The sequence below is a fragment of the Haliotis asinina genome, chromosome 2, assembly GCF_037392515.1.
Source record: "Haliotis asinina isolate JCU_RB_2024 chromosome 2, JCU_Hal_asi_v2, whole genome shotgun sequence".
NCBI classification, from domain to species: Eukaryota; Metazoa; Mollusca; class Gastropoda; order Lepetellida; family Haliotidae; genus Haliotis; species Haliotis asinina.
The window spans coordinates 4,005,233-4,019,212 of NC_090281.1; the positions used below are offsets into that span (position 1 = coordinate 4,005,233).

A 13,980-nucleotide genomic window follows, 5' to 3' on the forward strand; every position below is an offset into this window, starting at 1 on the left:
AATACAGTCTTTCCTATCGTATACATTGAATAAAATCAGTGTTTCATTCCCAAAATCATTTATGTATGAGAGAGTGATTGAGTTTAGTTTTACGCCGCAGTCAGCAATATTCCAGCTATATGGCGGCGGTCTGTAGATAATCGAGTCTGGACTACACACTCCATTATGATTTACCAGCATTGTCATTCCTAGTGGGCTAACGTTTTCATTGTCCTTATCTGTGACACTTCTCGCACGGGCTCAATGTCCTCTCAGTCTCACCTGTTTCCAATACGATGGTGCCTCTTCCACTATACGTTATACAATCACTTTGTCCGTACTAATTATTCAACAAATGCATACAGTGAACTTTTGAGGGAAGGGTCATTTCTGGTTATTGTTGTCTGTTTCAGAAACAAGTTCAAAGAATCCCAGAGGCTGTAGTAACTGTTAATGACCTTGTGGCTTTGCCCAGTAGCCGTGTTTTGTGCACATCTAGCTATAGCTTATCTCACTACAAGTGTATATACCACCGGAGGATAGTCAAAATGTTGTGTTGGACAAAAGAAACACGGTTCCTGACACCTTTCGTTTACCAGCAGAGGCACCCATGGGTTATAGATGAAGACTTAAACCAGCATTAGGTATTTTAAAGAAATCGATAACTGACCTACTGTAAAAATTGTACAAAATTTACTTACATAACCTATACATGTCATGTGACGAGTCGGTTTAAAGTGGCATGTTTGCCAAGCAAGTGAGGAGTGTGTGCGTTGTGGTATCTCCACAGAGTCGGAGACGTAAAGGAGAATGTATGTGCGAGTCAAAGATAAATGAGAAGACTGGTACGCAGTGTAATCTGCGCATGCTCGGAACCGAAGACTTTAGTGACGTCACCTTCCGGGTGGGGGTCACAGAAACAGGTGGTCCGAGCTCACCGTTACGTTGTTGTTGGTCGCAGCTGTGTTCTGTAGCCCCCTGGCGGTAAAAAGGGGAGGTAACTATCCCGGATATTGAGGCAGACATCTACAAGGAATTCTTAAGGTGCGTTTAATGTACCAATTTTACAATTCATTTATTACCAAATAACAATACCTTCCATATTCGCTGGGCAGAGACTGTTAAATGCGGAATCTAAATACGTAAGTCAACGCACGTACCTACAACATTTATATTTGTTCCGTGGCCTCCTGGTGGTCAGTTTCAAAGCATTCACGGCAATCTATAACAGGAACGGCAATCCTAAATGCTAGGATATGGCGTGGACATTAGAGGCTCAGTTTTCTGTCACTCTTTAAAAGTTCACATGTACTATCGCCAGCACGAAACATAGAGGTGTATAGAGGTAGTATAAATTGAGGTTGGATTATTGTCAACGTTATTATGTCATTGTCATAATTTCACCATCAAAGTGTTGGTTTGTATACATGGAACGAATGGCAGCTCAAAAAACGTCTTCGGGAAATTTAATGCACGTTTACGCTCGAATGTGTCATGGAGGAAACGTGGTTTGCAATAAGGAACTGTAGTTCTGAGGAATCATGTGCAGGAAATTGCCTATATGAGATCGTTTTGCTTTTAGACGGTGACTTGCATTTTGCAGTTAATTGAAATAGTTAAGCCACGAACTATTGGTGTCAATCGAAACATTGCTGTTAAGCGTCTGGAGGGTGGAGAGTCTCAATCTGCCATTGGCAGTCACCTCAGTGTTCACGAGAGTACCATCAGTCGTTTATAAGATTGTTATCAACAAATCGATTCTACGCGAGATCAGCATCGAAATAGTAGGCCTCGGATTACCGATGCAGCACAGGATCGGTACATCATTTGCGGATTGAGGATAGTGTCGTAATCGTTTAGGAGAAGGTGGGCTTAGACTACGTCTTGAATCTATAAAACTGGCCACGTGTATGGTTCAGTGACGAATCACGGTTTCTACTTCAGTACCGTGGCGGAAGAAATGAAAGTTTTGACCAGAATTGTGTCACCCAGGCTGACCGATATGGTGTTGGGACTGCCATGATGTGGAAAGTCATATTCTGCACACAGAAATCTGACTTCTAAGACGTTAGATGAGCTTTCTAGGACATTGCAAGAGGAATGGGCCTGAATTCCACAAGGTCGAAACGGTGCAGAACAGTTTTTTGGGACTGACTCGCGCATTTGGAACGGATGCGTTCACTTAGTGAACGTTCTATCAGGTATAGATCGTAACAGACATTTGATCTTTTATAGTGTGAAATGTGGCTAGAACCCATCCAGTTTACACTGATTCATATGTGTTATCTCACGTCAACTTGTATACGTTGAATTCGTGAAAATACATCTATGCGTTTCTTATTCTCAACAGTATAGTTTATAACGTACTACAGTAATAGGTGCAACCCGTGAAGGTCACAGGGTAGAATAAGCCTTCAGCAACCCATGCTTGCCATAAAAGGCGACTATGCTTGTCGTAAGAGGCGATTAACGGGATCGGGTGGTCAGGCTCGCTGACTTGGTTGGCACATGTCATCGATGCTTATGCTGTTGGTTACTGGATTGTCTGGTTCAGACTCAATTATTTATAGACCGCCGCTGGAATATGGCTGAGTGCGGCGTAAAACTAAATTCACTCACTCAGTAATAGGTGCAAACCATATAACATATTATTGGCCGATATCCTCCCCGATAAGGCATGCAAAGTTTATGGAAAGTAATCTAAAACCAGGTGATTCACAAGAACAGGTTTGTCTCCAAATGAACTATTATAATTTGTTGCAGGTACATCTACAGAGACGAGGCCCAAATCAACACTGAAACAGTCACGGGTCTAATGTACACATCCAGAAAATATTCTCTTGATGCCTTATACGATATCTGTGTATTGCTGGAGGCGTCTCTGTCAGCAGGCAATGTCTGTCAGGACCTTGGAGCAGTGTCATAATTACGGGGAGCTGGAGAGGGCCCTGAAGATCCTGACAGAAGGAGGGGAGAGAGTGACCAAGTCTCCAGGATTTGTGGGTCTGTGTTCTGATTGTCTGGAAATGTTCCTGAAATCAGACACTCTGAACCTGAAAGAGGAAGATATATTTGAGGCAGTTCTGTCCTGGACAAAAGAGAGTTGCCGGAAGGAAGGTGTGAGTGACACACCTGAGAACAGACGGAGACTCCTGGGTGACATGAGGTATGAGATCCGGTTTACGAGCCTGCTCCTGGAGTGTCTGTTGAAGGCTGTGACCCGATCTGGATTACTGACAGTGGATGAGAGAGTTAAAATAATGGACAGAGCTCTTGACTCTACAGTTGACATTTCCCCGTTTGTAGTTTTAGAGAGAAAGCAAGTACATGAAGCTGTCAAATATAAATACATCCAAAGATTTGCAGCTGTGTCAAAAGTCTATTTGACTTTAGCGGGACGCCATGCTCTCTCGTTTTCTGTAAATCACAGAATTCATACAGAGGAAATGATGACACGCAGCTTCCACTCCACATTACACTTTAAGCGCCAAATCGCCCGCCGACACCTGCACCGCGATACACCAAGGTGAAGCTTCTCGGTCGTGGGCAGCTGACTGGCATCATGTTCTCCGAGTCGGTACCACATCAGCCCGGCATCATCTACACTGTGTATGTGGACATAGGTACCAATGGCGGGGGGTACGGGGTTCAAGGGAATCAGCTGGGTTATGGAGGTCTGATGGATTACGGGGGTCAGTTGAGTTACGGCGGTTACGGTCAGGGGTGCACTGGCATCATGCCGGCACTGGGTTACAGGGGTGAGAATGGAAAGAAGACATTAACCACAGATGGGGTTCAGTTCACCTTTTCAGACTCCCGGGATGGCAATTCAAGGACATCAGCTCTGAGAGGAAACATCCCTGGCTTTATATTCAGTATCCCAACATAAACATAGCAAGTTAGTGGGTGATGAATGCATGCATCTACCCAGATAGGTCACACGGACCACAAGGTACAGGTTAGGTGACGCAACCCATCCAAACATAATGAGATAGGTTGATGAGGATGTTTTCATTATCACGCAATCACGAAATCTGTCAGCGTATGTTTGAGCTGTTTCCTATAGATGTGATCATCTTGGTTTCAGTGCCGATCCCACTATTGTTGTTGCAGATTGTGGACAGACGGCAATGCACACTGTTAAGTCTGTCTTTGGAGAGCAAGTGATCACTTAAGGTTGTTTCTTTCATTTGACTCAAGCTTGCACAAGATGCAGGAGCTTCACCTGTCTTGTCTGTATTTATCAGATTCAAAGGTTAAACATTTTATTAGTATGTTTGATGGACTAGCCTTCGATGGCCGCGTTGTTTCAGGTATGATTCATGTTATAGATGCTTAATATGTTTTTATTGTCAACACTGCTTATTTATGAGGAAGAATATAAATATCTATTTCAAAAACGCATTGAAAGTCATTTTTCACACTGCTGTAATTTTGTTCGCATCAGTATTAATAATTGTGATTAATAATTGTACTATAGTTACAAAGTTTGGAAATAACGAAGGAACACTACAAAGGAAATAAGATGACAGTGCAAAATAGAGGGGACGTACAAGTCTCACTACCAGTACAAATACAATGACAATACAATATGAAAGAGGTGAACCATATCCTTCCCACACCTGCTCTCCTGCTTGTAATGGACAATGACGGAGACGAGACTTTTTATACATTCCTGAAGGTTCCGGAAGTTTCTGTTCAGGAACTTTTGGTAACACGTTGGGTCAGTCGTACCTTCTCCAGAAACATCCTGTATTAATTCCAAGTCAGATATAGTAACTAGAAACATGAACGTGTTCAAGGCATTGTAAACAGTGACGACAATCAGCTTTTATTGACTAATACGTTTGTTCTCAGATAATCATCAATATGAAGTTAGAAACGGATTCGGGAATCTCAATGAATACTGTTGAGATATTGTATTTATGTATGTCTGGGTCCTGTTCACTTGTATTTGGACCCGTGACGATCGGGAGTAGAATAGGTCTTCAGAAACACATGCTCTCTCAAAAAGCGTCAATGCTTGCCGTAAGAGGCGACTAATGGGATCGGGTGTTCTGGGCTGGCTGAACATGTCATCGGTTCACAGATGCACAGATCGATGCTTATGCTGCTGATCACTAGATTGTCAGGTCCAGACTCGATTGTTTACAGACCACCGCCATATACCCGGAATATTGCTGAGTACGACATAAAACTAAACTCACTCACTCACTCGTGTTTGTACAGTGTGTGATGGACTCGTAGACGTGTGTCGTAGATCGAATGCGCTCACAATCATTTTTTTTTTTTTTTTTTTGGGGGGGGGGGGCGAAGACCGTTGCCAAACTCGCCACTGCAACGGCATCCATGCGCCACCATGCTCTCTGAGGTTTACCAAACAATCAACACCATCAACATGACCGACAAAATCAACATGATGGTATAAGCTATCATGTCAGAGAATACAAATCTCAGTTATCTGGTCAAGCAGAACCATTGGTCAAGATACAATGAGATAACATATATATTGCATAGCATTCCATGAAGGAACACTAGCACTGTTGTATGAATTATATATAGTAACACAGTAGGTACAAAGATATTGAAAGGAACATTCCACATATATAGAATATACATTGTAACAATTTTACTTGGAAAACCACAGAGAAGTCAGGAGGCAAAATACTGATGACACTCATGAGAACGGATCACTGGAAATAATTGATGACTCCAGGTGTTTCTGACACCGAGGTAAACAAGCCATGCGCTACCCCGTAGCTACCTAATATTCCTTCCACAAACAGATATGTCGCTGTATCCATAGAATAACAACTAATCTCAATCTCTGAAAGGAATATATTTTACAGAAAATTCATAGCAAAAATAATAAAATATAATGAAAAGGGACTTTCTCCACTTTCAGAAGCTGTGGAAATCTAGGCTTGCCACATTTTCTAGACTTGGATGGGCTTTCTTGTATATGTTTGCTTCAGGGTCAGTATGGTAGGCTGCCTTATCCATATTGTGTACGCATTGTGATATACAGCCGTCAAACATTAACTTAAATATTCATTTAATTTCTCCAAATATCTAGCCATGGAATGGAGCCCAGAGCATTCCATTATATGCAGACATCGACAAAAAAATCTTATTTCAGATGTTTGTTCTTTTAACTATCACTGTTTAATCTTTTGGCTATTTCTGAAAACAATAGCAGTTTTGTGACTCTCAACAGTATACTTCCCAGCGTCCAGAAATAGGTATACGTTGTGTGTGCTCATCGTGATAAAGAAGGATCAGCCGGCAGTCTTCAGCAATCCATGCGACTAACAGGGTCGGGTGGTCAGGTTTGCTGACTTGGTTAACACATATCGTCATATCCCCAATTGCGTAGATGGATGTTCATGATGTTGATCATTGGATTGTCGGGCCAGACTTCAGATTTGAAGATCGACGCCAAAAGCTCTGATATTGCTGAGTTAGACGTAAGACAGCGAAAGAGAAGCGTCTATTTTACTGCAATGACTAGACCTAGTTCCTACAATGATTTTTACACGAAGTGCATACACTGTAATAAACACTAGCCCCCAAATGTCAATTTTATAAATATACATTTACTTATCGGCCATTTCAATTATGTTTCGTCTGTCGAAGTTTAGTTTCAGACCCAAGCAACGTATATTTATTGAAATCTAGGAACGGCTGGTCCCAACAAGGAGGATATTAACCCTGATAACAGTCAGTCGTAGAGAATAATGTAAACATAATCTGAATCAGGACGACACGACATTAACACTGGGGCTCCAGCTTAAGCGACCTATTTCCGGGTTCAGTGCCAGCATCCATTGCTTCGTTTCACCATATACTTCCACAATGTGATCACTTCATTATATATTTCATTCATTTGGCGATGTCATTAATTCCCTGCATTTATCGAAATGGTCTCCATTTAAGACATTTAATACGTTTCAATATATCTTCAGTTCACTTTAACTTTCTCTTTTTTTCAATTCAAAATATCTTCAAAACAATCTACGATATCAGTATTTCTCTATTAGTGTGAAAGCGGCATGCAATGTGGACGCATTTGGGACTCGTGACCAGTGTGGTACAGAGGGTGAGTGATGTTGACAGCTGTATGCGAGTTACAGTGAGAGAGGAATCCCGGAGAGATGCGGGCTTCAGACGTTTACCACTGCGATGAAATCAGCAGTCCTTTCTGTGTTCTCAGTACATCGTTTGTATCTTTACATTGTACTGTAGAAATCCACCCGTAATGAGCGTTGACTGAAGTGATCTTCAGCCACCCATGTTTGTCGTAAGAAGCCTGTCATATTCGCTCAACTGGGTAGATCGATATCCATGCTGTTGATCACTGAATTGTATTGTCCAGACTCGATTATTTGCAAATCGACGCCATATAGCTGGGAAGCTGAAGAAATCATATTTACCCTTCCAACACAGAATTATGTATACTTTTTTTCACAAATCCCAAATATCACAGAAACTTCACTTTAAAAACATGTTTTGTAAAACAAATCTCGAGCAACACAAACGCATTTCTGATAAACAGAGCAATGATGTAGCGGCAAACGAAAATCCGTGAAACAAATAATATGGCCCTTAAACAAGAGGTCTTAATAGGGTAGCCCTCTTTGGTGACCTGTCGATTTGCAGAGGACAAGTAGAGAAGAAGACACTCTCAATGAGGTACAATCAAGTTTGCCGTTCAGAGTTATCTGCCCTTATGACACGTGACTGCAGAAGTTCTTGCGAAGCGGCTAATGGCTGTTGACAAAACACCAGCTACATAGTTTTGTTGTAATAAAGCAAAGGCGGGTCAGAACGTCAAATGACTAAATTCCAGCCAAACATTTCCATTTTGCTTTGATATTATGTCAACATGCCGGTGTTTTCTTTCCGCGGAAGATTTGTTTTTATTCAATCCATAGCCCATTTGAGGGCCCACCAGTGATAATCAGCTCTTTTCTAGAAGTAACACACAGCATGTTTACCCAGCCAGCGGAGCCGGCTCAACCGTCTACTGAGTATTGATGCTGGGACGCGAATCGTGGAATACATGAACAAGGGGAACACGGGATATAGGCACTGGCAGTTTGCGCTCCATCCGTCTTCTGGATGTTGTTGGTACACCGTTCCCCATCCCCCATCCCACTGGTCTGAAGGTACAATCAGTTTCTTGTCCTCTAGTACTGGTGTGTTACGAAATCCCTAATGGATAAGCTTGACATACTTAGGTGTTTATCATAAACGCAAGGCATTATTTTAGCGATTTGGCCTGGTGCGGTTGCAACGGTGTGGTCATCCAATGGTTAATGAGGTATGTTACTCCACGCATAGACCATTTTAGAAGAATTCATTGCGTTAGTTTAAGAGCAATTATGTAATTTCAATGGTTCGCCAACACAACACAGCCTTTGTTGTTTTTCGGTTTACGTGAGTTCATAAAATGGCAGCAAATACTGCTCACCCTTGGCAGCAATTACTGCTCAGTTTCAATACAGACTAGATAAGTCGACAAAGTCGCTCTGACGGAATCCTTAACTCTTCATGCAATGCGATAGTCAGTTTTAGGGGTTTCTCGTTGAAGTAAACGTCGATCGAGCTCATCCCAGAGGGGTTCTGTCGGGTTACGATCTGTTGATCAGGGCCCCGTTTCACACAGCTCTCCTAAGCCTGAGAACTCGTAACTTTTCTCGTAGCAATCGTACCCCCTATACTGTAACATAGGAAGTAGGAATGCTACGAGAAACGTTACGAGACCTTAGGCTTACGAGAGCGTTGGGAAACGAGTCCCTGGATGGCCAAGGCAAGACAACGACGTTAAGATTGCTTCAAGTCTGACTCCGGGGTCATACTGAATGCTGTCCACAGATGTATAGTAATACTTCCTTCGAAGAGGCAAGTCTAGATAAGGGTCCCTGTCTCTTATTTACTAATTTATTATCATTTGAACTATTCATATTTACCTTGCAGACTTGTATAAGTCTATTGGCAAGGTAGCGGACCGTGTGACGCGTGCTGTATTGGAAGTAGTCATGCTGGAATGTCTCTCTCTGTCGGTCCATACTCGGCGGCATGTGACGTGCAAGGACGTCGTTGATGCACCGATTTGCTGTCAAAATGTATATTCCCCCGAACCACCACTAAATCAGATCTTACTGTGCTGGATATCTCACCCAACTCCATGACACTATCGAATCTGTCGACCTACCGAATGCAGTTAGGGGCAAAATGTTTATTTCTCCGACAGTAAACCGTCTGCATGTGTTCTCGCGGGTGAAGAAGAAATCGTGATTCATCACCGAACCAGACCTCTTTTCTGAACACCACCGCAAGCGACTTCACCGATAGAATTCTCTCAAAACATCGGAGACAACTGGCCTCTTGGTTGAATCCCCACTTATCGCAATCGATTTCTGACAGTTTTGTGGGAAATCCCTCTCAAACCAGGGTTGCGTTGTGCAGACCATTCGGTTGTGGCAAGACGACACAAGTGAGCAACTCTGGGTGGCAACGCTTGGACGGCCGTTTCTCAGACGATCCTGGACGGAATTGGTCTGAAGGAAACGACCTCAAAGGCGATGGAGCTCCGATGAACGTTGGAATGTCGTGTTCAAGAAGGCCCGTGGCGATAAATGGATTGGCGGCACTCAGTCGTGTCATGATGATTACCTCTTGTCCAGGCAAAACGAATGACAAAATTAAACACAACATTCGCCTTCTTTATAGCGATTGATACGGCCTTGCTTTTAACTTACTTGCATGTGCATTTGGCATAGCCTGTTTTCTTGGTGAAATTTTGGCGAATAATGCTTCAAACGATGCTGAAAAGTTAAAATTGGATCTGTTTTTTACAATATCACAAAGAAGACGTTGTGGAAAGGAATAGTACATTTTATAGTTTTTGCCGCAAAATCACCTGTGGGTCTCTATTTTGTTGTTGTTTTTCTAAGCGTTTTTTTCTTCTGTTTTATGTTGTAATATACCAGCTATATCACGACTCGAGGCGTGTCAGACAAATCAGATATTAATGCCAACACCGGGGACGTCGGGGTGGGTCACGTGATGAAGTCTGACTACCTATTCGGCTCGCTGGGCTGGCACGTGGTACACTTGTCCGTCTCACAGTCTCTGAACCAGATTATTTACCCACCTGCCTTGCTATCCCTGCAATGTTAAAGCCTAAAATAAAGCAAGTCCCGATTTCCACAGGCTAAGTCTCCCATCTCATTGGCATGTACTTATTTGTTTCTATCAGAGTTGTATATGCTGACAGACAAAGTGTCAGTCGAGTGGGGAAGGACATCCTGGTACCCCTCACAAAGTGTGATCTTTCTGTCATAATTAATACATTCTTGTGAGAGCATGCTGCAGATAGCTAATTGTTTCAGCATTCGCATTGAAAAAACAACTGCTCAACCTTCAGGAGTCGACATTTAGAAATATTCATATCTTTGATGAAAGAAATATGTCGTCATGGAAATCTTAATGATATGGCAATTAATCCCCAAAAAGACCGCCTGGTTATCTGTTACGCCAAAGTCTACCGTGAATCACGTTTTTCCAGGTGTTAATACACTACTTGCAATATCTCATGACTCGCACCTGTCCTGCAGATATCGGTCAACACTCTAAACATATCATCAAGCCCCGTAACACTCGGACGGGTTCAATTAATTTTCATTTTTCCTGATTCAGCTCTATCATGACTTATATCTAGCGCCCGCCTGCAGTCGAACACGTGGCATGGACGGTGAATTGACGGGATTCAAGACAATCCTATCCCCTGTGGTAAACACACATAACACGTATCACCATCCCTAGATTCCACAAGTATCACTTTTATCTCATATCTCGGATCCGACATCTGTCGTAAAATGGTAGACTTGCGGGTGTCAATAAGGTTATGAATAATCCTTTTCATGATACTTTCTATGTCAGTATGAATAAAAAGAACACATTTACGGCTATAATTAAGACGTAGTGTCTGCCTATCTAGGCTTTACTTTTTAAAGGATAGAATTACTGTACATTGCCTTAGCATTCAGTAATACCTTTGAGCAAGGCTAGTAAAATGGTTAAAGAGGAACATGTGGAAGAGCGTTACCACGTCCTGTTCAAGTGTACGGAGTCGTTCGCTACTCGGGCACTTCAGACAGGTGCCTTTAATGTGTGAATTCGCACACTTGAAACAAATAAAACCGGACATGTGGCACGTATAAACTGACGTAGACGAGATCGTATAAGCTCTGAATTGTATCAAAAAATGTATTTTGAAGAACTAGAATATTTCATGCGCACGTCTGAAGACCCTTAACCCTCATACCATAATTTGCTGTTCCGATCGAGGCAGCCTTTTAACTCCCTCGTAGTGAGCATCTTTGTTGGTCTAGTGGTTACATCATTCGCTCGTCACGCCGAAGACCCGTTTTCTATTCATGGGTACAGTGTATGGAGCCCCCTTCTGATGTCCCTCTACGAGATATTGCTGGAATATTGATAAATGCGACGTGCAAAAAAATTCATCTGGCGTCTACTTCCAAGTTAAGGTGGTGGCTGACAAGAGAATACTAAAGTTGGTCTGTTTTAGCCGAAACTTGTACTGAGAGTCACATCTAATTTGACGAAAGCCGAGCATCCGCCAGTTTAGCAACAAGTAATATTGTCTTTCAGTAAAATCCATAGTCTTTGAAAGTGGAAACGAATAAATGAATTTAAACTGAACAGGAGTAGCAGTGAGAGGGATGATTCAGAGCCCGAGATAATCTAGATTTATTTCAGATAATTAGTTAAACTTTGCAGAAAGGGCCTGTTTCAATGGCAAATACTCGAGTACATGTAGGGGCTGTGAGGCAGGCAGGTTTGATCATACCACCGCCTTTATGCTCTCCTGGTGTACGATCTATTATTCACTAGACCTCCGATGCTATATAGTCTATGATGTGTCAGACATTCCTGAACATTGAAGTGAGTTAAGTTTTTCGCCGCTCTTAGCGATATTCCAGCTATATGGCGGTGGTCTGTAAATAATCGAGTCTGGACCAGACAACGCAGTGATCAACAGCATGAGCATCAATATACGCAATAGGGAACCGATGACATGTGTCAACCAAGTCAGCGAGCCTGACCACCCGATCCCGTTAGTCGCCTCTTACGACAAGCATGGGTTACTGTAGATCAATTCTAACATGGATGTTCACGAGTTCCTGAACGTTTGAATGCTTGAGGAACTGGGCTACGCCAGGCGTCCATTTTGCAGTCTTGGTGAAAAGACTACAAATTTGCCATGCTAGAAACGAACACAATGTCTCTGCATCAACCAGTGTCATCATCAAATGCTAGAAATCACCTAGCTTCAGGGCCACCCCTTTTTGACGAAAGTGTATATCGAAAGGCCTCTCATGCACCCCGTTAGTACAAACATATGACAACTTTACTGAATATTGCTGTCTCTGGAAAAACGAGGTTCTATCCATGTTGGTGGACGTCTGGTGAGGGGACAGTAGTTATGACAAAGCTTAATCAAAGGTTAGCGGGTATTGGTTACGCCGCCTCTTGGCAATGTACCAGCAATGGAGGACACCAGAAGTAGATATATAGTCTTCAGACATTGTACCCTTCTTGGGAAATCAAACTCGGGCTGGGCTATTAGTCAGGGTCGACCTTCAATGCCCGTCATTGTTTATTCACCCTATAACTATTTTCCATTATCTTTGAACATATTTTCCTTCTGTTTCTGAATGTCAAAGGTGAATACTGCAATGTCGTTTAATATCATAAAAGCGTGAATTATTGCTTCATAAATATAAGAAAAACTTCCAAATTTTAAGCATTTGAGTAAAATGAATTACACTAACCTGATTTGAGGGGAATACTATCGGCCGTTCTGTGATAGGGCGGATCTTCACGCTTTGAAGTGAAACTATCTAACTCTCGCGAGATTCCTCGTTATTTTCCTATTGATAGTAATTCTTTAATGGTAATGGTGTCATCTTGCTCGCTGCATGCAATCTAAGGTGCGCCTTGGCTGAAACTGTCCCGATTTTGGAAGTTCATATTTAGAAAACGGCTCTGACACCATTAAGAAAACCCAGGAGATAACCGACTCGCTGCATGATGGATATTTTTGTATCATGAAAGCGAAAAACAATTGATTGAAACGATAGGGCACGAATTTTGGCATGCTGCAGACGTTTTCGGCCCATTATCAGTCAAATACATGTTTGTTGTGGGTATGTTTGTTATGACAACTGGTTTTCTTATAGCTAATGTTGGCAAAAACTCCTTCGGCAATTTCCCAGGAACACGCTGTGTCGGCTACATAAAACTCTGTATTCTGGAAATATTTCATGTCCAACTGTTACATCAGAAAACATACATCAGTATATGGTCATCTCGCTAACACCATGCTGTATCGCTTGAGAAGACAGTATGACTTGTACTTTTGTAGTATTTCACTCACTGACACATCATAAAAGCGATAGGCTAAGAGAGAGAAATCAAGCTGGCTCCTCAAGCCCTACAGCCAGGTGTTGGCGATAACAGGTCGCTAGCAAGTATGGTTAGTTTGAAAAAGAAAATGAATTGAATGTTATGTTACCTCTCATTTTACAAACTGAAGTAAATGTTTTCGACACAATTGTAAAACTTCCATTTCCCCGCACCTCTGTCCGAACACAAAATAACTAACGTAGTGTGTCACACAAACCCTGATATATGCAAGAAACACCACGCAAGTCTAGAAAATGTGGCAAGTCTAGACTTCCACAAATAAAGAAGGTCTCAGGTCACCTTTCCTTTATGTTATATTTTGTAACTATTAACTATATTTTTTATAAAACATTTTGATTTCAGAGACTAGTTGTAAATCTATGGCTCACCGTCTGACTCCCTTTGTCTGGTGTGCAGGTGCTACCGTGCTAGCCAGCGCAGCATACCCAGAAGTCTGTCTCACAGTCTCAGAACCACATCATTTCCCTGCTGCCTCGCCCTCTA

At 42.3% G+C, this 13,980-nt stretch overlaps 1 pseudogene; it reads left to right on the top strand.

The window, feature by feature from the left end:
• Positions 1-844: 844 nt before the first annotated feature.
• LOC137274749 (BTB/POZ domain-containing protein 6-like) lies at positions 845-4,136 on the top strand (annotated as a pseudogene).
• Positions 4,137-13,980: the final 9,844 nt, after the last annotated feature.